General features: G+C 35.4%; 1 protein-coding gene across 6 annotated transcripts in view; it reads right to left on the reverse strand.

The window, feature by feature from the left end:
* The window catches only part of PIK3C2G (phosphatidylinositol-4-phosphate 3-kinase catalytic subunit type 2 gamma), a 366,531-nt gene that overhangs the window by 147,374 nt on the left and 191,489 nt on the right, over positions 1-27,668 (reverse strand). The gene's annotated exons all lie outside the window — the stretch shown is intronic.

Below are 27,668 nucleotides of genomic sequence, written 5' to 3' on the forward strand. Positions count from 1 at the left end.
AATTAAAAAAACTAATTCTTTTGAATGTTAACCTCTCTTTGATTGGTTCTTTTACTCTTAACTGGTCTCCAGTCTTGTCCTTCTCTGTAAAATTGCCATTCAAGAAACTAGGAGAAAGTTATTGTGAAAATGAAATACTAAAAAAGAAAAGATTAAATGCAAAGCAGTTGAAAAATATATAGATGAATTTCATTCTGAATTCTTAATTTTGCACCTCTGCCTAATATGTATTATGGTACAGAGACTATAACACTATTATTTCATTTGTTCTATGCTTTTTGTTTCTACATATTTAAAAAAATTAAGTTAAAAAAGTTAAAAAAATTGAGACTTTTTTTAGGTGAGGGCTTGCTCTCTTGTCATTGTTATGAAGCCAACTTAAATTCTAGCACCTCTTTTGCTTTTAAGTTGAGTAACAGTTCTTACCTACCTCTGGAAAGCACTAAAAAAAAAACCCTCAAAGGGTTAAAGATGTATTGATGAAAAAATATAATCCATTGACACCTGCTTATTTTCAATGTAAGAATAATAGTAGATAATAATGAAATTTTTTATATGTACCCCTATGGTGATATTTTGAAATATCAGATGTAGTAAGTGAAATCTGTCATTATTTGGAAGCTCTGAGAAAATGAATGTTGTGTGAGTATGAACTGGAAGGTCGCAAATGCAGGCATTCACATGTAAAACTTTAAGACATTTAATATAAAATTGTATATCTCTCAGATTCTCTCAGTATTTTGAGGACTTTGGTAATATACCATTTGAGAGTGTACTGGGGTTTCAGTGAGATAGGTACTTGATGGGTAGTGTATTTCTATATCTCTATTGATGTTTGCCAGCATTTTCATACACTTTAAATATTGAGTCACTTGTTTTAAAAATATTTTTAACCAGTTCTTGTACATAAATATAATTCTATAACCTCCTGACGGCTATATACATGATAAAAGGAAAAGTTATTTTGTATAGATGAAGTCAACTTTTTACTAAAATAATCTTTTTTAAAGATACGTTTAGATATTGTAGGGCTCATGGGAACTGTCTGAATTATATAATTTGTATTCATACTACTCTTAATTTTTTTGTTAGAAATGTATTTGATTTTTTTAAGGAGAAAAAACTCAAATTTTATTCCTTGCTCAAAATAAAACAGAGCAGGGAAGATTTGCAGAAAGAATATGACTGTGTTTTAAAAAAATTATAAAAGCAAAGAATGAAAATTCAGTGTATTCCACTGTCATTATTTTCCTTGTAGAATATGCCTCATTCCAACCCTGCATCTCCGCTAAGATCATATGTTCTCCTGGTGAGATCTGGTTCAAGCTCAACAGTTTTTTGCCTCATGAAGAGTTTGTCTTTACACATTGCAAAACTGAAATCATGGAGTGGTAGAGTGTAGGAGATGACCATGAGAGGTCAAATAACCATTCCTGTGTCCTTAGGTATAGTTAAGAAAAATTAACATGTCCTTCATTTTAAACAACTGCAGAGAAAGTTGGACTATACAGCTTGAGGTAGAGGGTTGGACAGTTTTGCATTGATGACTTCTACATAAGGAAGCAGTAAGCCCCTCATTGAGTATTTTGTATCCATTGCCTCTATTTTAAGATTAGCAAAGAGCTGGCCACTCTCTGGAACATTACAGAAACCTTTTTCTATTCTTTTCTTTCTTTCTTTTTTTTTTTTTTTTAAAGACTTTATTTATTTATTCATGAGCGACACAGAGAAAGAGGCAGAGATAGGCAGAGGGAAAAGCAGGCTCCTTGCAGGAAGCCTGATGCAGAACTCCTTCCCGGAACTCCAGGATCACGCCCTGAGCCGAAGGCATACGCTCAACCACTGAGCCACCCAGGCGTCCCAGCAGAAACTTTTTCAAAAAACACTGTCACCTAAGAGCAGCACTATTGTTTATGCCATTTTTTTTTTAATTTTTAAAGTCAAGGGACTGAGAAATATGAAGATTTAGTTGTGAAAGATCAGACTTTTAAGGTGCATACAATGTGACTGCATATAAACTATGAGGTAAATCTTAAAATGCCAGAGACTTGTTTATCCTAATATCTGAGATCCAGGGATATAATTCAATTTGATATGATTTTGTACACATCTTATGGACTGTAAGTAATGACAACGTAAAAATGAGGATAAATGCATAAAGTCTAGCTGATTAAAGGTTTTGACAGTGTTAAGGATGAGAGGCAGAAGCAAGAATGAGGAGGAAACCCAGGTAATAGCATGCTTGTAAGATGTTATGAAGGTATTTGACTAAATTAAGGGGATCGTGGAAGACTCAGAGAAACTAGCTGTTTTTTAAGATAGAAACCCCAGCTAGCATGATAGGGAGATTTTCCTTGATTATTGAGCTTGTCTCTGTTTCTCCATGCACGTGGCTGCTTCTAATTCTACAGGGAGTAACTTGCTTGAGCCACAGGAGACATAGTTCTCACTTCTCAGGCTACCATTAGGACAGAATAGAATCATCACACGATCTCTGCCCTCCTCGCCTCCTAACTCTCTTCAGTGAAGGTCTAATTGTAGTTCTAATAGCAGGGTACTCCCCATCTTAGGAGCTCTCTTAAATTTTGACCCACTTGAGTTATATCCTGTGAGTGAAAAGGGGAAACAACATCTTAGAGCAGAAGAGAACTGAGTTACACAATGAAGATGAGTGACTTCAGGTCAGTCCAGAACCTCCTCTTCCCATTTCCTCCCATGTTGGCTGAGCAAGCAAGACAAGGTGTGCGGCTCAGGAGACCAGTTTCTAGTGAGCACAGGAAGATTCTAGAATGTCACTTCTTCAAGTGTATTTATAACTCTAGGATATATAGACTGATATTCAATACTTGATATAAAATTATTAATTTTAAGATTTTAATAGTGTGATTAAAAAGTAAAAAGAATTTGGGATGCCTGGGTGGCTCAGTTGGTTAAGTGTCTGACTCTTGATCTCAGCCCAGGTCTCGATCTCATGGTTGTGGGCTCCATGCTGAGCCTGGGGCCTGCTTAAAAATAAAAAAAAAGGGATCCCTGGGTGGCGCAGCGGTTTGGTGCTTGCCTTTGGCTCAGGGCGCGATCCTGGAGACCCGGGATCGAATCCCACGTCGGGCTCCCGGTGCATGGAGCCTGCTTCTCTCTCTGCCTGTGTCTCTGCCTCTCTCTCTCTCTCTCTGTGTGACTATCATAAATAAATAAAAAAAACTTAAAAAAAAAAAGAAGAAGAAAAAGAAAAAGCATGTATCTTTTTAGACTTTACAACTTTATTTCACTTCTTAGTGTTTCTTTAGATATTTATTTAATATTTTCCCAGACTGAGGAACTTGTTACATTTTTTTTAAGAGAGACAGAGAAAGAGCACATCAACAGGGGTGGGGTGGGGTGGGGAGAAGGGGCAGAGAGGGAGAGGGAGATAGAGAATCTTAAGCAGGCTCCATGCTCAGCACAGAGCCTTTGTATATTTTATCTCATGACCTTGAGATCATGACCTGAGCTGAAATCAAGAGTCAGATGCTTAACCAACTGAGCCACCCAGGAGCCCCAGGAACTTGATACATTTTATAGTCCTTGCAAAGATAATCATTTCCTAGGACTAGTTTATTCTTAGAATACTAATTTGCTTTTTTCAAAATGTAACACTAAACTTACATTGGATTTTGCATGCAAGGAGCTTTATATTGGCCACGTCTGCAGAAATGTAATTTCCAATCACTAGCTATTTTGCAAAATCTGTCAATACACTATTTTGTAACAATTCTTAAATATAAAACTGTTAAAAGGAAATAAATTCAGAAAGTAATGACATTCATACTCTAGAGATTATATACATTTTTAGAACACTTAAATATATGAGAGGAGGCCCATAAAGTATGTAGCTGAATAATTGCATCACCATAATATAATTTATATATCTAATATTTATTACCACCTCGAAAGTGTTCTCTTTGAAATGTACGTTCAGCCTAATGATATCCCCACTGTGCTGACTCTCTGTGGTAGATCCGATTATTGTTTCCAACTCTATGCTTTCTCTGAAGCATAGGTTTCTCTGAACCTCTGAAGGAGGTTATACATAATCTAGAGTCTTTGTTCTATGACTTCCAGTGCCTTCCCATAGTCAGAGTCTATTTCTCTACCCAGTGTCAGGGTTGGTCATGTGACTCGCTTTGGCCAATAGGATGTGACTGATGTAATGTATGCCCTTGTGCATGCAGATATTTTAAATGTGCTATTATGGATTGGTTTGGCAGCTTGTACTTCTGCTTTCTGCCATGAAAACAGTATATCCCCTCTGGGGGCTGTTCCTCCAGTTGCAGAGTAACAGGACATTGTAAAGCAGAGCTAAGTATTGCTGTGAGGAGTCCAGTGGAGCCCAGCAGAACTAGAGCAAGTCTGCAGCTTATGTATTGAACGAGTGAGAAATTTGTGTTGTAAGCCACTGAAACTTTGGGGCTATTTGTTGCTATAGTAAAAACTAATGAATATGCCAGTTTTCATATTCTTTCTTTTCCCATTTTGTTTTTATTTATTTATTTGTATTGCCTTTAGAATATGCAGCATAATTTTTAAACATCCACCGTGTTAACCCTGAGGATATTTGGGGGCATATCTAATTGCTGAAAATAAACAAAATTCATCTGTAGCCAAGTCTGGTGAATTAGATGAGTGATCAATTTGAGCATACTATTTCAGATTTAAAAAAAAAAACTATAAAATAATAAAAATAGTTTTTTTATGGATCATAAAAAGCCCCAAAAGGATTTTAAAAATGATTTGAACAGGCTCATTTGGGCATGTATATTCTGTTACACTGCTGGCATTTTGTTGTTTTATTGCTACTAACATACTTTTTGACCCATTTAAAAGTGTGAATAGGCCCATGTACCATCTGTTGCTTTGTCTAGCCAAGTGTTTGAGTATCTTGTAGGAGATTCTTTCTGAGGAAAAGTGTTGTACTAATGAGTGCGATAGGGCAACAGCAAGATTTTGTTTTTAGGATGTACATAACACAGAACTAGACAAAGGACCTGATGGCTTCAGGCAGTGAGGAAGGCAGTACATGTAGCTGCTCTGGTAAACTAAGAGCTCTGCTTTAATCCTAACATCTGGCAGGCTGGAATGGCTGAATAGGCAAGGGACCAATGGCTTTGGACAGGGAAGTACCCATATCAGTATGTTTAAGAGTCATGGGTCATTGGTCTAGTGAGGAACAGACTAGTTCCGCTATGCCCAGTTCTCTCTGCAAAGTCCAAAGAGGAAAGCCCAAAGAGACATTTATTTAGCTGTGTGCCAGAATTGGAAACTGTTGCCTCATTCCCAGGTTAGATTTCTGTTCTGAAAGAAGGTTTGTTGATTTCCCCTGTTCTTATGTGAACAGGAAGAAAATACTAGGGCAGGATGGAGAGAAAAGATAGGAAAGGAACAGCCCATACTCTTGCACCTCAACTGTTTGGCAAAGCAAGGATGTACAAGTTTTTCAAGGTTCAAATAAATAGCTGAAGATAATTATATATGATCCAATCCTTGTGTAGAAAGGGGTTGATCCAAGGCCAGATCTAATGGGAAGCTCCTGTAAGACTGCCCAAAGAATTCACCCATATGAGGTAGCCAGTTTTCACAGTGAAACAACATAGGGCCTTGATGGAAGATCAGAGACCTCAGACAGAGGACTGCAATTATTTGTCCAAGTGTGAAGGTCACATTTCTTTCTTTTCCCTCTATCCTCCCAAGTCAGGAGAAGTAAAAACCAGAAAAGAGAGAGGAGTGAAATATCAGATCATATTCTCTACCCACTGCAAGCTCCCAAACTAAAACTTGGCTGTACTAGAAAATAGGGAGGAGGTGTTTGTCAAATTGGAGAAGAAAATGAAGTTTTAAAATGGACAAAACTAGTAGGAGTTTTTGATCTACAAGTGAGCAGGAAACTGTAGACTCTACTCTTGTTTTAATTAGGGAATATGAAAGAGCAAAGGTAGTATTTTAAGAATAATAAAAACTTTCATTGGAGACTACCAAGATCAGCCAGTCTAGAAAAAACTAGGTGAGATCATTAAAAATCTGTCAGCATAAAAAGACAGCTTCAGGAAATGCACTGATCGCACTGCATGAGAGAAAAAGCCTCCAAATGTAGAATAAGAATTGAAGGGATTTTATCTCAAAACTCTTAAGAGGGTTGGCTGAGATTTTTTTCTTTATTCCCTTGCCACTTCTATAAAAACAGTGCCCATTTTGACTTTGTGGGCAATTATTGCTACACACAGAATTCTTTTCAAGAAGTCGAACTTGTTTTTTCAGCAATAGGTTATTAATTCTGCATATATATGGATACATAGGTACGCATTTACTATTATAATTGATAGTTTATCATCATAGCTAAATAAAATCTTTAACAGATATGACCAGTCACATGTTTAATCGTAAACTTAAATGGTATTTTTTTCTGAAGGAAAATTAGCCATTGATGGTATCCAGTTTATGTAAACATTTGTCATCAGGATTACTGTTGTATAGCCATGATGCCCTCTCAGCCTCAGCTGGAAACTATGAAGGGAAAAAAAAGAAACAACAACAACAAAAAAACTTCCCACAACCCAAAACTATGCTGAGCATTCCCCTGAAGATATTCCCGAATCTATAATAAGGAATTAGAGCCCTTTCCACTCATCTTGTTGATCTACTCACATGTATTCATTCATGTTTACATGTTAAATATACTGAATAATGTGATTTAAAAGCAGCAACTCTGTCCTCCCGATTTCAAAATACACTTGCTGCTTTTAAGATATTTTATTCAAATCACTCTTCTAAATCAAGCACCAAGCTGTGAATAACTCTTAGTGATCCTTCTCAGCCCCCACCATTATACTCCATATGTGCTTTTTTTAAATTCTAAAACAAAACAAAACAGGTGAACACCCTTTGGAAGAAAGAGCTATCTGTGTGACCCTCCTGAATTGCATTTCTTTTTTTTTCACATTGTTTTCTGCTTTCCCAGATCCCTAGGAATTTTTGTGCTCCTGCTGCTCTTTGCTGAAAACGCCACCTAGCTCTGCTGTTTCCTCTCGTTTTGTTGTCCTGGACTCCCAAATAGTCTAGTCTGGACTCCCAATAGTCCTTCTTAGCCTAATCAACCACATTAGCCTCTCACTGTACATTACTCATATACTCAGAGAATACTACTACTTGAGCATGGGGCTGAACAACGTTTCCAGATAACATCTTCCACCCCTCAAATTTATTAGGTGAGAAAACTGAAAGATTAAAGGACTTGCCTAAGGTCTTATGACTAAGAACTAGAGTTCCTAAACCACTGCTCCAGGCTCTTTCCAAAGAATCACATTCTGTGTTTGTTATGGACCGAGTGTTTGTGTCTCCTCCACCCCCACATTTATATGTTGAAGCCCTAACACCCAATGTGATGATATTTGGAAGTGGGGCCTTTGGAGGGTAATTAGGTTTAGATGAAGTCCCGAGAGCAGGGCCCACTTATGGCATTAATGCTGTTAAAAGAAAAAAAAAAAAAAGAGAGACTGGAGCTCTCTGCTTTTTCTGCCATGTGAGGACACAGTGAGAAGGATCCAGCATCCATCTATAAGCCGGGAAGCAGGCCCTCCTGGGAAAATGGAATTGGCTGTAGCACCTTGCTCTTGGATTTCCCAGCCTCGAGAACGGTGATAAATAAATTCCTGTTGTTTAAGGCACAATAATTATGTTACTTTTCTTTATTGCAACTTGAGCTAACATAGTGTCCTAACAACTATCAAAATATGATTTGGGAGACATTTTTCTGCCTGTATTACCTCTTGCAAGAAACTTAAATACTCTGGCCCTTCACTTTCCTAGTGTGTACAAGTTGGCATTGATGAGGTTTAGCAAGCTACCTTCTAGCTATAGGGTTCTATAATTTTAATTCTTGATGAATTTACCAAGCATTTACTCTGTGCCAGGCATTTCCCAAGCATTCTACATAGCTGTGTTAGGTAATCTTCTATTTGCTCCAGGTAATGACTCCTTCCATCTTACAGACAAGGATATTATGGTTTATAGAGGTCAAGTAACTTGCACAGTCACCCAATCAGGGATCAGGGATTCAAATTCAAGATTACCTGACTCCAAAGACTTGGTCATCACCATCATGCTATACCTGAATCCCTGACACTGGTACCAGCTAATGACTTAGCCTGAAACAAATACACAATCCAGGAATCCTTTCTTGCAACTTTCCTACTGTGGTTGTCTTTAATCTCTTTCTCTGGCTTCCTGTTTTCTTACCCTCAGAAGTCTCATGCTCTCCAGACTGCCTTCCTTCTTTCAAAGTACCTCACTTCATTCCTTCCTGCTATCTATAAACTTGCTGCCCAATCACCAAAATATCTAATAATATTTTCTTTGCTATTTTTAACTTTTTCCTTGAACTTTTGAAGAAAAGCGTGTTAACCGAAGTATACTTTTGTGTGAAAAATTTATAAGCAGGAACACTTTTCTTTCCCTGGCCTAGCCTACCAAAAGAACAGAAGATGGGGACTCAGCTTTATGTGTGGACAATGCCTTAAAATAATTTGTTCTAACTCTCTGAAGGAAGTCCATGGTATTTTGATAGGGATTGCATTAAACGTGTATATTGCCCTGGGTAACATTGACATTTTCACAATATTAATTCTGCCAATCCATGAGCATGGAATATTTTTCCATCTCTTTGTGTCTTCCTCAATTTCTTTCAGAAGTGTTCTATAGTTTTGAGGGTATAGATCCTTTACATCTTTGGTTAGGTTTATTCCTAGGTATCTTATGCTTTTGGGTGCAATTGTAAATGGGATTGACTCCTTAGTTTCTCTTTCTTCAGTCTCATTGTTAGTGTATAGAAATGCCACTGACTTCTGGGCATTGATTTTGTATCCTGCCACGCTACCGAATTGCTGTATGAGTTCTAGCAATCTTGGGGTGGAGACTTTTGGGTTTTCTATGTAGAGTATCATGTCATTGGCGAAGAGGGAGAGTTTGACTTCTTCTTTGCCAATTTGAATGCCTTTAATGTCTTTTTGTTGTCTGATTGCTGAGGCTAGGACTTCCAGTACTATGTTGAATAGCAGTGGTGAGAGTGGACATCCCTGTCTTGTTCCTGATCTTAGGGGAAAGGCTCCCAGTGCTTCCCCATTGAGAATGATATTTGCTGTGGGCTTTTCGTAGATGGTTTTTAAGATGTTGAGGAATGTTCCCTCTATCCCTACACTCTGAAGAGTTTTGATCAGAAATGGATGCTGTATTTTGTCAAATGCTTTCTCTGCATCTAATGAGAGGATCATATGGTTCTTGGTTTTTCTCTTGCTGATATGATGAATCACATTGATTGTTTTACGGGTGTTGAACCAGCCTTGCCAAATCATTAACCTGACCCCTTCTTCTCCATCCTTCCTCATTTTCGAAAGTAAGACCAACACCACCGTTTCTAAGGATCTGGCCTCCTGTGGTTTACTTAGGCTAATGATAGTTCTGGGTGGGGCTGAGAGAGTAGAGGGAAAAGATGCTAAATTGAAAGTAACACCCTGACTGCATTTGAGGATCTAAGAAACCAGATGAACCATGCACACACAACAGATGTGCCTTGAGCTACCCACCTTAATTGGGCTTGTGGTTCAAAATGATTTCAAGTTGTGGCAAAAGAGAAGTGGGGAGTCACTAACATCAGCACATGTGCTGTAATAAAGTAATTTCTGCTTGACATATAATTAATGCTGAAATCCATGCTCCTGGAATTTTAAATTAGTCTGATAAATGTCTACATTTTCATTTTCCATTCCTTACTCTTTGAAAATATGGTTCTGAACCGAGCTCCTAACTCAGCTTTTTTTTCTCTCTTTTTTTCCTGAATACATGTATAGTTGCTTTAAAGGCAGTATAAGCATCTTTTTCATAAAGTTTCCTTAACAAATTTCTTTTAACAGCAAGGCAATTCCTCTGCTATATGAATGTTTCATAAGAATAGCAACCTAATAATAAAGATCCTCTTTACCCCTCAGCCTTTTGTTCTTGCATAGCACTCTGGTGAAGGCTGGATAATCATCATATTGTGCACTGAACAATTCATGTGTTTGAACACAGCCAGAGGGGCAGGTTTATAGGTGTAAGGCAAAGCTAGCTTTGAAATACCTAGTTTCCCTGGAACCTCAGTTTCAAATCACAGCTGGGGTGGCTGCTTCACCCTTCTTCCCTGAGTTACAAATAGCATGGTTTATTCTGTGAGGATATTAAAGGTTCCCTGGGATGGTATCCATAAGACTCAGAGCTGTGTTTGAGGTCCTGAGAAAATTTCTGGGACATTCTTGCTCACTGTCATGAAATCGCATGTCCCCTGAGGTTGGCTAGCACCATTTAATCCCATTCCTTTTGGAAATTCAATAAAGACTTATCAGTGTTCTATAAGGCCTCTACAATTGACCTGGCTAATTCTCTCTTGATTAATGTGATGGTATTGTCATTGTTCTTGTGCAGATTGAACTTGCCAGTCAGGGATAATTGTCCTGTCCACTAAATCACATGCATGAAAAAAGCGCTCTTTAGATCACTGCCCAAAAAACTTAGCAGCTCACTGCCTACCTCAGTCTCTCCATTTGTAAAAGGATGATGGTATTGTCTGTCCTGTCATCAAATCTATGTTTCTGTAATGGTCGGAATTTTGTCTCCAAAAATTCAAATGTTAAAACCCTAACTTCCAGTGTAACTATTTGAATAGAGGCCTTCAAGGAGGTAATTAAGATTAAATGAGGTTATAAGGGTGGGAACCTAATCCAACCAATCCAGTGTCCATAGAAGAGAGGATGAGAGACCAAAAGAGCATGTACACAGAGAAAAAAGGTCATGGGAGGACCCAGCAAGAAGACAGCTGTCCACAAGACAAGAAGAAAGGTCTAAACAGGAACCACTCCTCCTGACACCTTGATTTAAAACTTCTAGAGAAATTTTCTTCTTCTAAAGAATTGTGAGAAAATAGATATTTATTGTTTTGGCCACCCAGTTCAAGGTATTCTGTTGTGGCAGCCTTAGCTGACTGATGTAGTTTCCAGCCTAGGACTCCCTTTTTTTGTGATCCAGACCTGCATGTTTAACTGTCTATAAGATATCACTTAAATTCTCCTGAGGTATTTCAACCTTAACATGACTAATTTCATTATAATTTCCCCCCAATACCTTCTTTTTCACCTGAATTACCTCCATGAATAGAATCACTGTCTTCCATCACTCTAACTAAAAATGAAGCAGTTGTCTGTGATTCTCTTACCATTAGCTGCATCAAATTTGTTACCATGTCTTAATACATTCACCATCTAAATAGCTCTCAGATCTAATTTCTTCTCTCTGTTCCCACTGACAGAATTTAATTGAGGCTTTGATTTCTTGAAGGAATCTTCTGGTACTTGATTTTTCTACCATCTCCATTTAAATTTTTTTCCCTCCCTCAAATTAGTCCTCTTTACTTAGTCAAGTGAAGTCCTGTTCTTGTGATTACGATCCAGATAGCTTTCAGGATAAAATATAAAGTACTAGTGTAACTTAAAGGGCACTCAAGATTTAGTGTCTTTGCATCCTGAAGCACTGTTTATGTACTCACATTTCAAACATAAAGTCCTACTTATAATAACTGGAATCTTCTCTGCTTTCCCAGGCTACAATACTTTTACATCATCCCGTCCTCTGGGTCTGAAATTATAGTTCAATATGCTAACACCTGTTTATCCCTTAATGTTCAACTTAATTTACACCTTTCCCAAAAAGACTTTCCTGGGCAGGGGTGCAGCATTCCCCGTGTAAAGGTGAAGTACTTCCCTGTATCCATTATTCTTTTAACACTTGTTTTATTGTGTTTTGTTTTGTTTTGTTTTTTTTAGAATTGTGCTTTAATTGCTTTGTTTTGTTTTAATCTCTTCCCTATTTGACTTTAAATTCCTTAAGGGCAGTTCTATGACTCTATGCTTTTTGTGGCCTAAGAGTAGTCAGTCAATTTTGCTGGATAAATGAATTGACTACAGTTAAATCTGGTTTTCCTAAAATTGGTTGCTTCTATTTCTTGATTAAAATTTTAGGGTATGAACCCTAAATTTAATATGATCCTATTAAATTATATTTTCACATGCTATTTCCTTTACTGTCCAAAAATGTAATACTATACATGTATATGCAGATATTTAAAATATTTTTATTAATTACCTATTTAAAAATTTTGAAACCTTCCAAGAGACTACTAGAGATGCTCCATCATATTGTGATTTCAGGACTCAGATCATGGGGACAAAATATAGGAGCAATTTTTACTAAGTAAAAATAATTGCCTAATTAAATGAATTTAGTTGACGATGATCAGATGGAAAGTCCATCATTGGCAAAGTTACATTAAAATGTTAGGAAGTTTGAAGAAAAGCTCTTTTCTATCACATAAACCATCTCATTTTAGAATTGAATTTCTTGAATCTCAGAGGGAAAAAATTACAAATATAAGAACAAAGTGATATGTGTTTGTGAGGGAGTATGTCTGTGTGGGAGACTATATCTATTTAGGTGGTAATCAGAGCATTTATTTCCAAAGGATTTCCAGGGCAGTCCTGGTGGCTTAGCAATTTAGTGCCGCTTTCAGAAGAGACCCAGGAGACCCAGGATCGAGTCCCACGTCAGACTCCCTGAATGGAGCCTGCTTCTCCCTCTGCCTGTGTCTCTGCCTCTGTGTGTGTGTGTGTGTGTGTCTCTCTCATGGATAAATAAAAATCTTGAAAAAAAAAAAAAAAAAGGATTTCCAAAAGATAGATTGTAAGATGTTTAAACTCTCTGCTACCAATAATATTGGTTCAAAAAAAAGTCGGACCCTTTAAGATGTGAGCAGTTAAAGGTGTATTTATCAAAATAAAAATAGCCTCTAATAATCTATGGGTGAGTCTTATTTCAATGGTTATTTTGTTTTAGGTTCTCTTTAAAAACAAGTCTTTTCCATTTTGAACTACCAAGTTATTTAGTCCTTAATGGAATTATCCCTTCATAATTATCCTTTAAGAAAAGTTTCAGGAGGCTTACTTTAATGAGACTCTTTCTTTGTCTCTGAAATCATCAGTGGAGGTTGGACGATAGTGCTCAAAGAGCAGATAACTGAAAATGCTTTGAAATTCATTGGTTAGCAATTCTCTTTCTTTTTTTTTTCTGAAACACATTAAAAAAACAAGTATTTTACGGTTCACATTTCTAGAAAATGGCATTTATTTTTAGTCAGAATTTGAAAATTATTAATTTGAATTATGAACTAAATAATACTTACATGCTCTGTCTTTCAAGGATGTTCTTCCCTAAAATAGTATTTTTCTTTTTATTAGTATTTTACATTAGTCAAATATAATAATGCTTACATCCTTATTTTCTTATTTTTAACTTTTTTCAGTTTCCCTTTATTTCAATTAGCAACAGAAGAAAATAATTTATTTTAATGCTTTTTCTGATTATAGTGTAATGATTTTTATTTTGACAAACAGGGAAAAAAAGCAGAGTGGTAGGAGGGTATGTTTCTGATAAATATTGCTTGTTTCCTTTCCAAGAATTATGGAAAAGCGTACATAGACAAAGAATCCAGCAAGATAAAGTCTATCATTTTTGCATGGCAAATTCTCCTTCAAAGCACCTCATTTATGGTCTCATTTTTCTCCCTTGGATTGGTCATACCATTGGTAATCAATAAAGTTGGACTTTCAGTTTGAAAGCCTTAAAATATAGGCAATAAATGGACTAAGGAGTCAGATATATTTGAGTTTGTAACATGATTGAGCCAGTTTAATTGCTGTGTGACTTTTGGCGTCTGACAACTTCTCTGAGCCTGAACAGTATCTAATAATTACAGTGAGGATTAAATTATATAATTTAGGAAAGTACCTAGTGAATGTCTGACATTAATATCAGCTCAAAAAAGGGATGCCTGGGTGGCTCAGCAGTTGAACGTCTGCCTTTGGCTCAGGGCATGATCCCAGAGTCCCCGGATCGAGTGCCACATTGGGCTTTTTGTGTGGAGCCTGCTTCTCTCTCTGCCTGGTCTCTGCCTCTCTCTCTCTCTCTCTCTGTCTGTCATGGATAAATAAATAAAATCTAATATATATATATATATATCAGCTCAAAAATAATAGGAGTTGTTGTTCCAGCTATTCCTAGATATATGGAGTTTGAATTTTAGCTCATATTTCTTTAGATTTCATAAATATTTTTCATTACAGTGTGGCTCATTTAAAAAAATAATTTCCAAAATATGACTTAATGGAAAACCTAAGTTTTCTCTATCAGAATAAATGCTAAGTTATAGGTATTCCTTATTTGAATGGTATTTAGCTAACATGCTCAGTTTATTAAAAACAAGAAGAATGGTTGAGCTTTCTCCACTGTTCAAGACAATTCTGGCTTCAAGGATATTCAAGCTCAGTACCTTCAGTTTGTTTCATGTCATTGTCAAAAGCACTGGCAAAACAACCACTATAATAATGAACCACACAAATGTATAATAATAATAATAGCAATAGTTGAAGTCAAGGCACAAATGAAAGAACAATAATGTAACTAATTCAGCAGGCACTCTAAAATGATCATGACTATTACTGATAAGACTGAATATATCTGAGTAGTTTTCTTAGTTTCTTAACAAACTCTGAATAGTTGCTCTAAATATATCATTTATACTTGACCCATAGAGCTGAGCTTATTATCTTCAGTACTAATCTGAATTGGTTGAGCAGGCAAAGGAATAACAGTCATCAGAATAAGATGGAAATCGACATTATAAACTTCAATACCATATAAATGGCTAGAGCAGCCCAGAAATACAACAGCATCTTGATTTTTTCATAAAACTCATGTTAATCACTTCTGTTTTAGAGTTTGCATAGTAGTAGAAAGAATAATTATTTCTTTCAGTGTTTGCCCAATAAAAAAATGCCTCAGAAAGATAAGCTGTAAAATAGAAGTGGAGACCATAGATTTATGGAAATAATATTATTTAGAAATTCTTTTTTTTATTGTAAAAATAGTATTTTTTTATTTTTTAAAGACTTTATTTATTCATGAGAGATAGAGAGAGAGAGAGAGAGAGAGAGGCAGAGACACAGGCGGACTCTAGGGTCACGCCCTGAGTCAAAGGCAGACGCTCAACCACTGAGCCACCTAGGCGTCCCAACAGTATACATTTTTAAACAAAATCTTATCTAGAATCATCATCTATTTTTTAAAAAAAGATTTTATTTATTCATGAAAGACATGGAGAGAGAGAGCAAAGACATAGGCTGAGGGAGCCTGATATGGGACTCGATCCCAGGACCCTGGGATCACACCCTAAACCAAAGGCAGATGCTCAATCACTAAGCCACCCAGGCGTCCCTAGAATCATCTTCTTTCTCCTACACCCACCCCCATTAGGACGAAAGATAAAACAAGATTTTCTCAGGTAAGAGTGAGATAGGCACTAGACCATTGTTGGTTTTATTCTACTCTTTCAAATATTAAGATAGCTTGAAGGGAACTCTGTGGTTTGAAGAAGCACATATTTAAAACAAAGCAGAATAGATAAACTTTTCTATATTTAGAGATGCAATGGTTCAGGCAAAAAGAGTAAGAGTAACTTGTTCTAGTTTATGCAAGTATTTATTTATTTATTCAAAAGATAGATTCTCAACAAAACTAAAAGATAGCCTACAGAATGGGAGAAGATATTTGCAAATGACATATCTGATAAAGGGTTAGTATCTAAAGTCTACAAAGAACTTCTCAAACTCAACACCCAAAAAACTAATCCAGTTAAGAAATGGGCAGAAGACATGAACAGACACTTTTTCAAAGAAGACATACAGCTGGCTAACAGACACATGAACAGACACATGAACAGACACATGAAAAGATGCTCATCATCAGGGAAATACAAATCAAAACCACAATGAGATACTACCTTATACATGTCAGAATGACTAAAATACACAACACAAGGTGTGTAAAAATACACAACAACCTCAGGTGTTGGTGAGGATGCAGAGAAAAGGGAATCATCTTGCACTATTGGAGAGAATGCAAACTGGTGCATCCACTCTGGAAAACAGTATGAAGTTTCCTCAAAAAGTTAAATATAGGGGCGCCTGGGCAGTTCAGTCAGTTAAATGTCTGACCATTGATTTTAGCTCAGGTCTTACTATCAGAGTCATGAGTTCAAGCCTCACATTGGGCTCCACACTGGGTGTGGAGCCTACTTAAAAAACGTTAAAAATAGACCTACCCTATGATCCAGCAATTGCACCACTAGATATTTACGCAAAGGATACAAAAATACAGATTCAAAGGGGTATAGGCATCCCGATGTTTATGGCAGTATTATCAACAATACTAACCTCGGAGAGAGCCCAAATGTCCATCGATTGATGAATGGATGAAGAAAATGTGGGGTGTATGCGTGTGTGTGTGTGTGAAATGGAATATCACTCAGCCATCAAAAAAGAATGAAATCTTGCCATTTGCAATGATGTGGATGTGGCTAGAGGGTATTATGCTAAGTTAAATAAGTCAGTGAGAGAAAGACAAAGACCATATGATTTCACCCATATGTAGAATTTAAGAAACAAAACAGATGAACATATGGGAAAGGGGAAAAAGGGGGAAAGAAAGAGGGAAACAAACCAAAAGAGGCTTTTAAGAAAGATTTTATTTATTTATTCATGAGAGACACAGAGAAAGGCAGAGATATAGGCAGAGGGAGAAGCAGGGTCCCCATGGGAACCTGATGTAGGACTCGATCCCAGGACCCGAGAATCACCTGAGCCAAAGGCAGATCTCAACCACTGAGACACCCAGTTATGCCCCATAAGAGGCTCTTAATTATAGAGAACAAACTGAGGGTGGATGGAGGGAGGTGAGTGGGGCATGGGATATATGGGTGATGGGTATTAAGGAAGGCATTCGTGATGAGTGCTGGATGTTGTATGTAAGTGATAAATCACTGAGTTCTGCTCCTGAAACCAATATTGCACATACATTAACTAAAATTTAAATAAAAATGTTTAGAAAATCATAAAAAACCCAAAAGATAGATTCTGACTACCTACATAGACCTATTAATATGGCAGTACAGTAGTGACCAAGATACCATGGTGATCTGATGGCCAAAATTCTTGTGGCCTGGTAGTTTACATTATAGTAGGGAGAGAATGGATGCTAAACAAATACGAAGATGAACAATAAGCAAGATAATTTTAAGACATCATATAAAGCAATTGGAATGTGGACCTTTAGATAGCTAAGTAGAGGCAATAAAAGATCATCTTTAGACACAAAGCCAGAGTCCAAAAAATATAATTAAAATATCTACTGATATTTCATTCCTAAGATGTAGATGCATTTTAAAACAAAGTTACTTTAAGCAAAAGAATTAAAAATAGTATAATAAAATCACTTGTACTAAATTATGACTGCTTAGGGACACCTGAGTGGCTCAGCAGTTAAGCGTCTGCCTTCGGCTCAGGGTGTGATACTGGAGTCTCAGGATCGAGTCCCATATCAGGCTCCTTGCATGGAGCCTGCTTCTCCGTCTGCCTGTGTTTCTGCCTCTCTCTCTCTCTCTCTGTCTCTCATGAATAAATAAATAAAATCTTAAAAAAAATAAATTATGACTGCTTAATAATCAGTTTCTTCTTTTCATGTTTTCATATATTTGAAATTATCTTTTGTTTTTTTATGATTTATTTATTTGAGAGAGAGAGAGAGAGAAAGAGATAGAGTGAGCGAGAGAGAGAGAACATGAGCAGGGGGGATGCCAGAGGGAGAAGCAGACTCCCCACTGAGCAGGGAGCCCGAAGCAGGGCTATATTCCAGGACACTGGGATCATGATCTGAGCAAAAGGCAGGTGCTTAACTGATTGAGCCACCTAAGTGCCCATAAACTTACTTTTTGAATCAAGAAGTGCTGAGTGTCCTTTCAAATTTGAAAATAAAGAGAAGTTGAATTAGCTTCTATTTTGAGTAAGTTAGTGAGGAAGTTCACTGTCTCAGTCTAAAATAATGGAATCACATTTCTCACAATTTTCTAAGGGTCAGCCATTTTGAGTTTTTGGATGAAGCTTTGAATTTGATATAAATACACCCTATTGTGGATTTCTAGATCTTCCATGAATAATTAATACCCAAATATTCATAAATATTTATTACTGACCATGGGTATATATTGTTAGGCATTGTGAGAAAGCCATTGAAGTGACAGAATTTCTAGCCTTACAGGCACATACAACTTCAGTGGAAGAAGTAGAATATACTTAAATACACAAGATCTTAACATTATGAGAATCATCAATGGCTTAAAATTTTTTGTTACAGAAAATTAATTAGGAAGAAATTGCTATTGTTTAGAACGATGACAGAAAGGTCAGATGTACATTAACTCTTAAGAAATAAGTAAGACATGGATGTGGTATGGTTGGAAAAGAAGTAAGTGGTAGGAAGTTTCCAAAAATGAGACTGTCATAAATAAAGGCTCTGTGATGGGAATAAGCAACGGTTATTTAGGCAATAATGACCTGAAAAATCTGACAAGAGCAGAGAGCTTACAGAGGGAACTAGTGGAAAAAGAGTTGTGAAGACGGATTTGTGATAGATTATGAAAGATCTTAAATAACCTAGCTAAGAAGATGGGATTTGTTCTATAGCTAGAATTAGGGATAGTAATATGCATTCCAGATTTTTGAGTAGGAAAGAGATGTTAAATTTATATAAGTTGAGATAGATCAAACCCGTGCACTCATTTTGCAAACAAGTAGAGTAAGGTCCATAGAAAGTAATTATCTTGCCTGAGTTAAACTGGTTCTATAACAGACTCTTGGTTTCCAGTGCATATTTATAGCTTCTTGAGATGAGAACAAGTTTCCATTTATTCCTTTTCAGATAATTGCATTGCTCCATGGTACATGGAGGGGCAGAGAAACAATTTAGACCAAGTCTAATAAAATGCCTGAGGCCTCATAAAGGTCCAAATCAGTGTTTCTTGACTTCTTAAAACCTATTCTCTTTTTTGATACATAAAATCAATCTCACTTCTTTAGTACTCTTTGAAAACTTTGAGATCAAGTAAATTATTCTGATGATGAACAACCAAATATTATAATGCTGAACTTGATTTTTCAAGCTACACATACTCCTATTGATGTGAGCTACATCTATCTCTCCTCACTCCTACTGACAATGAGAACCACTAATCTGAAAACAAGTGGTAGCAGGAAGAAAGGAAGATTTGCAAGAGATTCTTTGAAGAAAGAATTCCTGGGACTTACAGAACTTGGTGCCTGAAAAATGAAGCTGAGATAGGATGCAGTAAGGATGCAACCAAGGCTTAAGTTTCCAGAGTGATCATTCATGGAATGTCAACAGGTCAGATAGCTTTGGGAAAAGTCACATAAACAAAATTGTTCTACAGGATAGGATTTTTCAGAGCCTACAAAGTACACTGTGACTCTCCATTACTGGAACAATACATCCAGCCCCTTGAAAGTTTACTTTTGACCACTGAGCCCTAACTGCATGGGACTCTGTCTCCTGAAAGACATTTTTGAGATATGCACTTCTAAGTTATCAGGAGGTCTCTTTACCTGACAGCTCTCTGACCAAGTGACAGAGACCCTAGACTCTGTGTCTTCCTACCTTGACCTTATGCCCTAATTTTAACACTTCTACCAACGAGTAACTTTGCCAAATACCCTAACCTTGACTAATTCTCAATCCAAATGTTGATCTGGATCTATGTCTATTATGACCTTAACTGCCCCATGCCAGCCACCTATCTTTACTCATGCTTATGTTATAATTAATAATCTCCCAATTTATAATGCTATCATTAACAATAATTTTCCAAATATTATTACCCCATTTTGCATAAATTGGAAGTCCCCTTCCCACCATGGTCAGAAACAGAAAGATGAGTGGGTTAAAACATGAAATGCAAGAAAGCAAGCATGCTGGGCTTTAACCCTCAGGTCAACTTTATGCAGGGTTCCAAATCGTCTAACAAGGTTGGTAGTAATAAATATCATAAAACCTAAATGGAAAAAAAAAAAAGTAGCAGGTGGCTGCTCTTTGTTTTTCCTGACTTGAAATTTTTTAAAGATTTATTTATGTATTTTAGAGAAAGACAGAGAATGTGAGTAGGGGTAGGAACAGAGAGAGAAGGGGAGAGAGAATCCCAAGTAGACTCTACGCTGAGCATAGAGCCCAAGGTGGGGCTTGATCCCAGGACCCTGAGATCATGACCTGAGCCAAAATCAAGAGTCAGACACTTAACTGAGCCATCCAAGTGCACCTGTTTTTCCTCACTTAAAAAATTTTAAGCACATAGGGGAAGATAGCTAGGAAGAAGTGCTGCTACCCAATACTGTGATAACTAGTTTGTCGAATAAGCTTTTTAAAAAAGAAACTCCAAAGGTGAAAGAAAGATGCATGCATCTTGTAAAGAGAAAAATAAATGGAAAGATCAGAAGATAACATAAGAAACAAAATGCGGAGAGGAAGGAGTTGATGGAGAGGAAGAGAATAAAATGGAGAAAACTTGGGAAAGATGGGTTTTTAGAAAATGTTTAAAGGAGCTAAAGTGATAAATATGAGATGAGTATAGGATAAAAGTCAGAGTAATATTTTACAGCTAGTTTAAATAAACTTCATCTATAATTTGAAATATGATTAAATGTCCAGTATAATTTGAGCATATCACGTCTTTGAAGAGGTCATAGTTGAAGTAAGCAATTTACTGCCATTAATTGCCTAGTTTATGAAAATATTTCTGAGGAGACATTCCCCTCTCCCACTTCACGGGGGCTACTCTTATTTCTAATAAAAAATGATCATTTCAATTTTATGCAGAGTCAAAAGCTTCATTGCACTAACATCAAAGAAGTTATAAACTACTTTGCAGGTAAGAGCCTTCTTATCAGAAATGTGCCTTTCAGACAGCTCCAAATTAGGAGCAATAGTTTAGGGATTGAAGGGGCCAGAGGAGGTGCTAGTCACATTTCCATATGAAGCACATTGAACTCTGACTTGTAAAAAAATGTTTGGAAATACAATACCAAGGCTTTATCTGAATAGTTGATTGAAATAACCTATATGCATGAACAAAGAACATATTCAACAATATCTACAGACCCTCTGCTACAAAAGTGGATTACAGGCTTATGATGTTATAATTTCAGAGAAATAAAACCATGTTGAGTTTTTTTTCTTCTCCCTAAGATACATTTCAATTATTGGTTTATCTTGTGCATTATTCACCTTTGACATGAAATTAAGCCGCTCAGTTTCACATCAATACACTGACTCATTTTCTGGTCGTTAAGCACATGCTTTTTTGTTCACTGCAACAAGGGTGAGATTAAAATATTTTTTAAAAAGTAATCCATGTCAGCATTTATATTCATTATGTGTTTTATTAAACTCAATCCTGGAAAAAAAAACAATTCTGAATCATAAATGGTCAGAAATTGGTTTTTAATCAAAGAATGTAACTCCTCAAAGACTATAAGATTCAACAATTAACGATGATGTATTATTTATAGGCAATAAAGGGAGAAGATGTCACAATAACTATTTGTTCTCTGGAGTATCATGACCTTAAACTGAACTTAAGGCAACTGTGTCAGTCAGATCAATTGAACAATAAAACATAAAGAAGTCCAAGAATTTCCTTTGACACATTTAAAGAATAGGCTCATGAATTCAAAGATGAGGCATTTCTAAAAGCAAGAAGGAAGAATAGTTGGCAGTTGTGAGTTAGTGAGTAGAGCCTGGCAGAAAGATTTATAAGAAAAGGGGCAGTGATCTTTGTAAGAAGATGACAGCCCAAACATTTGATCATGGAAAGTGAGGTAGATTCCCAGGGAAGGGCCTTATTTATCAAAAGTGAAATATTTATCAGGATTCTCGTCAGGTAAATCTTGTCTTATATTGGTTCCTGATTCATGTCTATTTTGCTTGACATAGTTGAAAAGTTTCTGAAAGATTAACTGTAAATGAAATTTTAGTTAAAGTATTTTAAAGGCTATGTCTAGGGAAAGCATTCAAGAACCAACAAGGAAGCCAATCAAGGATAACATGTGGAAATGAAAAATATTATTGTCTCATTCCTTTGCTTTTTGATTTTGGAAGTCAGCATTCTGTGCATTGGGTTTCTATCAGAATAAATACAATTATACCCAGAACGATTCTAAGAGTAGGAGATGTAGAATCAATTCTCTGAAGCAGTGTCTGTATATTTAAAAGCTGTTTGCCAGCTTGTACCTTGTTTGACTGAATTGGTGAATTTGTAATCATGATTAACCAGTTAGGTAAAAATAGCAAGTACATGGATTCCTATCTTACAGCATTTCAAAAATAGTACACTATGAATAACAAAAGTAAGGTCATTGAGTACTTGTTCTTCTAAAACATGGTAAGCTCCAAAAGTGAGCTCAGTGAAAATAACAATGAAGGGTGAAAATGAAGAATTCTACTGATTGTGTGTGTGTGTGTGTGTTTTAAGAAGTGTAATTTTGCATTATCCTATTATATTAGGAACATACAAAGTAAAAACATACGTTATTAATTCTATCTGTGTCAAATGTTAATACTTTATTCATGTGTGATTGAATTAAGTTTGCAGCAGATGAAGGTTAGAGAAGGGTAATGGTGATTATCTGACCCTGGAGTCATCTAAACAGAGCTTCCTCTTCCTATGCTGCAGTAAAGTGGTTTGCTATTGACTTTTTCCCATGTGCTAGTTCGTGAAACTTTCAAGCTTCCCTAAATAAATTCATCCATCCATTCAGTTATCATGCCATTCAACAAAGGTTTAAGTTTCATGAAGGCACTAACTTATTTTATATTCTTTAAAATAGTCTTATTACTTAACTGAATAAATTTATTATAAATGTTACAGGCTTGGATTTTTGTAAAACATCTACATGAATAAAATATAATGATGTATTTTATATATTGTGGTATGGTATAAGATTTTATTTTTTAAAAGGGTTCTACAAATAAAAAAAACCTGTAAAACCAATATACTAGTACCAACCCCGAAGATGTTTGGGGTAGAAAGCAGAAATCTGAATATTTCAGGATGGAATGTGACAATTATTAAAGACATTATTCCAATTTTTATTGACATTTTGCTTTTTTTTCTAAGTTCATTAAGCTTGCTATTTCTTCTTCTATTGTTGATGGGAATTTTGCATGGTTTCAAGTTCACACCAATCTATATCAATAAATTGTGTTTTTTCTACCTTTAATGCATATCCTGAAACTGATTGCTTTATAACAGTTTCATCACTATTACTTTACTCCAAATTTGGACCACTTGAACCATTCTGCCTATTTTCATCCTTAAATTCCCCACTTGCACACAGACATATATAAAATCTACTTACCACGCAGGAGCCATGAGGCTTTTATATTGTGAATCAGTTCATATCCTTCCCTGCTCAAAATATATTAAAAAAGATTTTCTATCTCATTCATAATTAAAATCCAAAAGTCTTACTATGGCTTATGATAATCTCATCCCTACTTACCACCATGGCCTCACTTCTAACCCCATGGCTCATTCTAGTTCACCACCTGGCGTTTTCTGGTGTACCACATAACCCAGCCCTCAATCCTAAAGGGTTTTTTCCAGGAATTCAAATGTATCTCCCCAGCCCTTCACTTCATTCAGCTATTTGTGTAATATCTTACTATTCCTACCACCAGCATCCTGAACACTGCTCTATTTGTCTAAATAGTGCCTGTTACTACTTGACATTATACATTTATTTGTATATTTTCTTTTTTCCTTCTAGAATATAAGCCCCTAAAAGCACAGATTTTGTTTTTGTTTTTGTTTTTTGTTGATACAACCCAACAACTAGAAAGTACTCAATAAAGATTAGATAAATGAATAGATAACTAAGAGAATGTACATGCCTTTTCTCTTACTTATCCTGCTGAGGCTAACGCCAAAGTAAGCCATGGAAATAGTGCTTACTATTTTACATTATTTAATCCTGGAATACCTTCACAACTCTGACATGGTGACTGTTTTTGAGATGTAAACCCAAGGTTAAAGCAATTAAAAATCAGAATTTTAGAAAAATTGACCCATCTAAGATAATTTTCAGTCTGATTCTGTAATAATTTAAATTGTGTAATTCTAAAAAGATAGTCCACTGCAAGTTCTCATGCAGCCACAGTCTTTATCATACTTTATCTGGTCTCAAGTGAGCCTTCATTTCCTTGGGTCTATTATACCAAAGAGACACTAGTAGTTAGGAGTGTCTGGAATCACAATGCTCAAATCCCAGGTTCAGTACTTATTAGCTGAATAACTTTGGGCAAGTTACCTAATGATGTAAGTCTCATTTTCCTTATCTAGAGAATGAGGATATTAACATAGTCTGTTCTACAATAGCATATGTTTCTTTAATGTGAATTACCTAATGTCAGATTAACATACGGAGAATGATGTTAGCATAATGCAGAAGTCACACTGGTTCATAAGCAATTTTTCCCAGTATGTTAATGTTAGGTGCCACTAAGTAGCAGAAGCTGAATGTAAAGTATAGCAAAAGAGTTGAACACAATAAACCATGGAGAAAATCAGCAGTATTCTAATAGTTTCCAGTGGTATCTAAGTCCTTTTGGTTTGAAATAGCCACAAACTCTCTCATGAAATATTCTAATACAAGGGTCCATCTATAAGGTACCTTTATCTTACATTTTTAAATTAAAATCTTGTATTTATTTTATTATTTCTTTATTAGAATGTTTAGATCTTTAATCATTCTGGTATTTACTATTAAGATTTACTATTATTTTGGCTAGTGCTCTAATAACAATGTTGATAGAAATTTTGAATAGTCAGGTTAAACAGTTTTCCCACATAATCCTCATTCCTTCAGCAAATGATTGATTCTACAGAATGTGAGTTTTCTTTAGGAAAAAGAAAAGTTGTGGTGAGGATTACATGAGCTAATCCTTGTATAACTTATTAGAGTGCCTGCCACCCAATAAATATCCAAAAAACAACACCTGTCCCATACTCTTAGTGTGTGTATGTATACATATATAATTTTTTGGAAGACTACTAAAATCAAACACTGTGTTAGTCACTAGAAATACATAGTAAGCAATAAGTCATAATGTGCATATTGCTTCTTACAACAGTTTTGAAAATATATTTTAAATTGATTATTGACTTCTGTTTCCATCAGTACAAGTTTAAATGTTCTGAGTTTCCTGAAGGAAAAATAAAAACTCAAATGCTAGATTATAATTTAAATATTTATTTTTAAATGCATTAAATGCATCAATGAGCCAGGAAGAAAGTAAAGATTTTTCAGATATCAAAAAATTTTAAGATAAGACAGAAATGTGGAGAGGTAAACAAGACTCTGAAGCCAGGTTCTGGTTTACATTTGCTGAACCATAGCAACCTGGAATTTTGTTTTTCACACAGGCGATTAGAAACAAAGATTTTGCCCTCAGAACAGGAAATTTAATAAGAGATCTACACAAAAATCTTGGAGCCCAAGGGGATAGGTCTTTGGTGTAGGAATCAACTAAAATAGGTTGACAACTTCCAAAGCAAAAGGAAAATTAACTTCTTGAAACTTTAGTGCTGAGTGGGGAATTCTTCTAGCTCCTATCTGGGTTTATATCTCACACAGAGTACACCAGTGGTCAAAAAAATCCTTGAGTAAATAACTTAGTTAATATTCTGGATCAAAAGAGCTCTCAGCCACCTGACAGAAACAAAGGCAAATACTCTTTGAAGCAATCTACCTTCTACTGAGCTGCCTCATACCAATAGATATCTTCTACTGAGCTGCCTCATACCGATAGATAAGAATGTCCACAAATATGTTTCCAGAAAATACGAGCTCTTAATCAAATACCTACATTTAGATAAAGAAACAGAGAACCATGAATTATAATTAGCAGCAATAAAAGATGGAGGGATCAGATCCATAAAGACTTCATCTATAAGAATTATCAAATATGTAGCAAAAATATTTATATTTCACATTTAAAGAATTAAAGAAAGAATAAAATGAACAGTAGATAGATAATAATGTAAGATAAATAATAAAAATATCTTTTGGAAACAAAAATGTGATTAATATAAATTTAAAACTTTCTATATATACACACAAACTGCAAAACATTAAAAATAGCTAAAGAGAGAATTAATGAACAGGAGGAAAGATTTGAAAAGAAATATCTAGAATCTAGTACAGGAAGACAAAAAAAACCATGGAAAAGCAAAATAGAATACAATATATATCTAATTGGATTTCAAGAAGAGAGTAAAAGCAAGAATAGAGAAAAAGTATTTGAAAGAATAAAACTTGAAAAACTTTCAGAACTGATGAAAAACATTAATTGTTAAAATCAGAAGGCCAAAGTTCTAACTAAGCAGTATAAATAAAAACAAGTCAACATCTACAAACATCATCATAAATCAAAGAACAAAGAGAAGTACTTAAAAATGACAGAAAGGAAAATAAATATCGACAAAGAAACAATTAAAATGATGAATGATTTTTCAATAACCACAGAAGTCAGAAGAAAGTATAATATAGTCAAACCACTGAAAGAAAGCAATTGTCAACCTAGAATTGTATGAATATACAGCAATATATCTTTCAAAAATGAAGGTGAACTAAAGTTATTTTAGAAAATTACAGTAGCCAGAATTTGCATCAGCACATCTCTACAGAGAATGTACTTTAGATAGAAGGAAACTGATTCCAGGTGAAAAGTCTAAGATGCAAGAAGGAACAATGAACAAAGAAAGTGGAAAATATACACAGATATTCACTAAATATACAAATAGTAATGATATATTAGAGAACTAAATATAAAACAAAATAAAGCTATAATACATAACAGCAATGCTATATAAACTAGGAGGCAAGTTATTCACAGATGATAAAGTGTGCTGAGATCACGAAGATGTAAATTTCCACAGAATCAAAAAGAAATTTTAATAGGGCAGGGCTTTTGTCTGTGTGTTTTACTGAGATATTCTAAGAGCTATATCAGTGCTCTGAATGGATGAATAAATGAATAATGTTTCTTATTTTTCCATCTTATATTCTGATAAGTATAAATATTATAATTTCTAATGCAGTTATTACCAGATTAGAAAGAGCTGAAAGATGTCACACTAGTAAAGGAGAGATAATAAAATAAATAAATCATTCAAAAGAAAGCAAAAAAGAGAGAAAAAAAACCCATAAGATAAAGGAACCTAAAAAACACAAAATAAGTGATAAAAATAAATATAAATGTATCAGTATTTATTTATTTATTTATTTATTTATTTATTTATTTATTTATTTATTTATTAAGATTTATTTACTTTAGAGAGAAAGAGAGAGTGTGCACTTGAGAGTTGAGGTGAAAGTAGAGGGAGAGAATTTGCAAACAGATTCCATGATCAGTGAAGAGTCCATTGTGGGGCTTGATCCCACAATACTGAGATCATGACCTGAGCTGAAACCAAGAGGCTGCTTCACAGACTGAGCCACCCAGGTGACCCTAAACATGTCAGTATTTAAATAAATATTCCTAACATCCAAAACAAAATAAATAAGTTGTGATACATTTATACAAAAGAGTACTACAAAATA

This window comes from Canis lupus, chromosome 27 (genome assembly GCF_003254725.2).
Source record: "Canis lupus dingo isolate Sandy chromosome 27, ASM325472v2, whole genome shotgun sequence".
In the NCBI taxonomy this organism is placed as follows: Eukaryota; Metazoa; Chordata; class Mammalia; order Carnivora; family Canidae; genus Canis; species Canis lupus.